This window comes from Azolla caroliniana, unplaced genomic scaffold, assembly GCF_043228905.1.
Source record: "Azolla caroliniana isolate FFs.n. ecotype wild unplaced genomic scaffold, voAzoCaro1.0.p SCAF_18, whole genome shotgun sequence".
Lineage (NCBI taxonomy): Eukaryota > Viridiplantae > Streptophyta > Polypodiopsida > Salviniales > Salviniaceae > Azolla > Azolla caroliniana.
The window spans coordinates 6,274,138-6,278,536 of record NW_028230453.1 but is presented as its reverse complement, the minus strand read 5'-3'; the positions used below and the strand labels follow the sequence as shown (position 1 = coordinate 6,278,536).

Sequence of the window (4,399 nt, the reverse complement as noted above, 5' to 3'; positions counted from 1 at the left end):
CATCTTGACTTTATCCTTCAGCAGCTCCAACAATTGAGGTAATCGAGCTCTAGGTACTGCAATAGGTTTAAAATTCCAAGGAATATGAGGGATAGTAAATATTACCATTGGCATCACCACCTTTGGATCTACACAACCATGATTGTTAGGTACGTTAGGTACGGTACTGATACCATACGTATTTAACGTATTAATACGGGTATAGTACCTCCCAATTTTAAAATATGTTAAATACGTTTTTTAGTATGTTAAATACCTATAAAATACATAAAATATGTATAGTACGTTAAATACGTTAAATACTTCTAGAATTTGAAATTTATTTACTTTCTTAAAAAATATTTGTAATATTGTAATATTGTAACCGTGTATATGCAATGTAACGAAGCATTCCATGGCTGTAGTTGCATCTTAAAAGTACTAAAGGGCAAATCGAGCAAATATGAGAATCAAAAGGATACAAATCAACAAATCAAATAGATATTTGTTAGGTAAAAAAAAACCCAAACTTGTTGGGCATTTACAACAACAGCCAAGGCCACGAAGCAAAAACTGTATATCCCTCACATGATTGAGGGAATTCACATGATGAGTCATGACAAGCTAAAATTCTACAAAAAAAATCGTACTTTTGACAAAAACAACACTTTGACAAGAAGTGCAACATACCTATTGAAGAAAAGACCACATCTTTTGATTTGGAAAAAACCTTCAGAACGCATAACATCAAATATTTGAGATATACTTACATTGCATTTTGTCAAAGAAATAGAATGCATTGTAGGAACAAAATTTAGAAAAAAACCTTAACAACACATAACATCAGATATTTGACTTCTAAAAACACATAACTTGAACTATGTCCAAGACTCCAATGTATCAAAATGGGCTTAGATCAAAGAAAAGTAACATATGACTATTGAGCTTAGTAATAATGTATAGAAATCAGAAATATTAGTCATTAGATCTCGTCCTCATCACAATCACCATCTTCATCATCAGATTCAGTGTTAGTTGATGACATCAACATAGGTTCTTCGTCAGTAAGATCATCATAATTTGTATGAATTGCTTCTTCTATTCCATTGACATTATCTTGATCATTTGGTGGTAAAGAAGCAAATGTACTTGATCTTGTTATTCTCCTATTACAAGAAGACCGCTCATCATCTCTTCTTGGCCTCTGCCTCCGTATTCGATCAATAGGGACTCCATCGCTTGATGTTGTCGTATGTGATCTTGTCATGGTCCTTGTCCTTCTTCTCATGCTCATTGTTTCTTGAAAATAAGTTTCATAGAATTCTCTATCCATATCATTCTCGTGGCTAATAGATGGAATATTAGGAGTCTTAGAGACATCTATCTCATTTGGATTCACCTGCAAACAAGTTTATAAAAGCTTAACGAAATTTGAGGAATGTAAATTATAAGAAGTGAATAAAACAATACCTGCATTGGAGATGCATTCACAGTCTCAAACTTGCGAACTAGCCTTAAGTTCTCTCGCACATACCAATCGTTCAAGTTGTGCTACCTTTCGTCTGTTTCTATTTTTTGTATGTGCGAGAGCATGTGCATTCCAATTCCTTTCTGCTGCCCCAGAAGAGCAATCCTAATAGAAAACAAAATATGAAATAAAAGGTAGTACACAAAAGTGCAGTATTTTAGAACTTAACTATAAAATTGATCATTTTTTCAAAACTTGACACTTACTTGGGATAATATGCGGACAGCTAATGCTTGGAGCTTTGGAGTTCTTCCACCAAAATTTTCCCACCATGTGACTGGCGTCATTCAGGCAACATGTATCCCAATATTTGTTCTTAATGGATGACATTTTCCTTCTTTATTTTCTACAAATCAATAAAATTGAGATATTGAAAATGGAAAATAATGCACAAAAAGAGGAGCAAGATTATATGAATGCATTAAAGCAAATTGAAGAACTGAAAACTTTGAATAGATCAACCTTCAGGGAGGATGAGGATTATACTACTTTAAATAAGCAACTACAGGATACTCAAGAGTATCTTTTATTCATAGAAAGCAAATGCAAGAAAATGTTACAATTAAGGACATGTATAAAAACAGAAAATTCAACTCTTTTGGAAGCTAAAAAGGAAGCAAAAATTACCATAACTTAACTAAAGAGCCTTAATGCTTAACGTAATAACGACATGCATAAAAGCAAAAAATTCAACAAGTTTGGAACCCAAAAGGGAAGTAGAATTTGGTCAAGAAATCCATCTTGAAGATGTACAGAAAGGGTTCGATGAAGATCTATTTATTCATAGTGCTTTGCTAGATATGTATGTCAAATGTGGATCTATAGTGGAAGTGCAAAATGTTTTCAACCGAATGTCCAACCGAGATGTGGTATTATGGACAACATTGATTGCATGATATGCTGAGCATGGACCCGTTGAGGATGCACTGAAAAGCTTTTTGAAAAGATACAAGATGAGGGGATACTTATTACTACCAAACACTTTCACCTTTTCTTGTGTCTTAAAGGAATGCTCTCATTGGAGGGTTTGTTGAGTATAGAACTACTGAGAAAGCATTAGATTCTTTCGATAAAATGCAAGTTGATGGAATCTTTCCGGATGCATATACATTGCCCATGTCCTAAAAGTGTGCGGTTTATTAGGGCCTACAGATAAAGGACAATCCATGTATATGGAGGCTGTATTGAAAGGGTTCTAGCAAGTGCACATTTATTCATACCCATCACATTCAAAAGTAGACAACCAAAACCATGATATTCCAAAAAATGAGTAGTTGTTAACAAAAATAAATATGCATTGCAAATGATAAAAAATGGGACATCATTAAAAAAGGACCAAGCACTTTTCCCATGACACGAAATTGAGATCTTCAATGTTTCTGGAAACCAATGTCATTTATAGTAACATGGAAAGTAAATTAGAATGATCAATTTCTAAAATGAATTCAAATACGATACAACCACTAAAATCAATAAGCAAAGGATTAGCTAATGCTACAAATTGTGAAAGATTTTGAACACATTGTCTACATGTATACATACATGTTTGAGTTTCAACACATGGTTCCTATAATATTTGATCTCAACACTTGCAAAGAGGAGAGTTTTATTGCATGACGTCAATTACAATTGTCTACCAATTTGTTACTTGTATAGATGCATTATTGTGGAATAGATAGATTGCTGGACACAAGCATACGTAAACTAGATCAACTAAAAATTAAATCTCCCTTGTCATTTGGTATTATCATACAACTTGACATTGGAATACAACAAAATGGGAGGTATACTTAATCATAAAAAATAAAAGAAAGAAACATATTCACTAACCTGATTTTATTTTCTTCTTGTTCTTCTTGTTCTTCTTGTTCTTCTTCTTGTGCTTCTTGTTCTTGTTCTTGTTCTTCTTCTTCTTCTTCTTCTTCTACTTCTTCTTCTTCTACTTCTTCTTCTGCTTCTTCTTCTTCTTCTTCTTCTTCTTCTGCTTCTTCTTCTGCTTCTTCTTCTTCTTCTAGTGCTTCTTCTTCTTCTTCTTCTTCTTCTTCTTCTTCTGCTTTTTCTGTTTCTTCTTCTTCTTCTTCTTCTTCTTCTAAGTCTATTCTGTCCGTCTTTCTTCCTTCCTTCTATTTTACTAAAGTTGTTCTTTTCTTTTGCTTTCTTTAGGGTTTTACTCACATTTTCTATAAATACGTACTATACGTATTTTTTTAAAGGTACGTTAAATACCGTATTAGACGAATGTATATGACATTTGAATGAACAACTTTGACGTATGGTACGTACTATACAAATAAGAAGGTATTATACGTATTGATACGTTAAATATGCGTACGTAAACAACGCTGTACACAACCAATGTCCTCAGCTTTGAATGCAAACGCTTTCCCATGCCTAAAGATCATTTCTTTGAAAGTCGCGATCTCTGATTGCAAAAGAAATTCACCCCCTCCGATTCTCAAGTTATTTATTGTCTCCGAAGTGAAGTGATGTCCGATCTTCTCTATTGGTCGAAGCATAGGCTCGGTTGTTGCTGCCTCTATCTTCTCTTCACTACCAATAGGTAATGGTACTGCAGTAGGTTTGACCTTTTTATCTATTGTTTTGTATTTTGTATTACATAAACTTTCTACTTCTTCATATTTACAATTATACCTATCAATCTCATAATACATATCAATTGAGTTTGCATGTATCTTTCTAACATTCTCATCATCTTCTTTCAAATACATTTCTAACTCTTCTAAAGTATTTGCAAAAGAAATTTCTTCCATAACACTTTCAATCTGCTCTTCCATTTCAAGTACTCCATTATCCTTCAATGCCTGCTGAAACAGATTAACATTCTTTTTCAAGTTCCTCTTGCATTCATACATCCTAGTCACACATATAGCA

At 33.3% G+C, this 4,399-nt stretch overlaps 1 pseudogene across 1 annotated transcript; it reads right to left on the bottom strand.

Moving 5' to 3' along the window:
* Positions 1–925: 925 nt before the first annotated feature.
* LOC147852267 (uncharacterized) lies at positions 926–2,170 on the bottom strand (annotated as a pseudogene). The gene is made up of 4 exons (XR_015531462.1): positions 2,092–2,170; positions 1,714–1,754; positions 1,450–1,612; positions 926–1,378 (listed from the first exon to the last, which is right to left on the bottom strand). The product of XR_015531462.1 is annotated as an uncharacterized LOC147852267 (transcript).
* Positions 2,171–4,399: the final 2,229 nt, after the last annotated feature.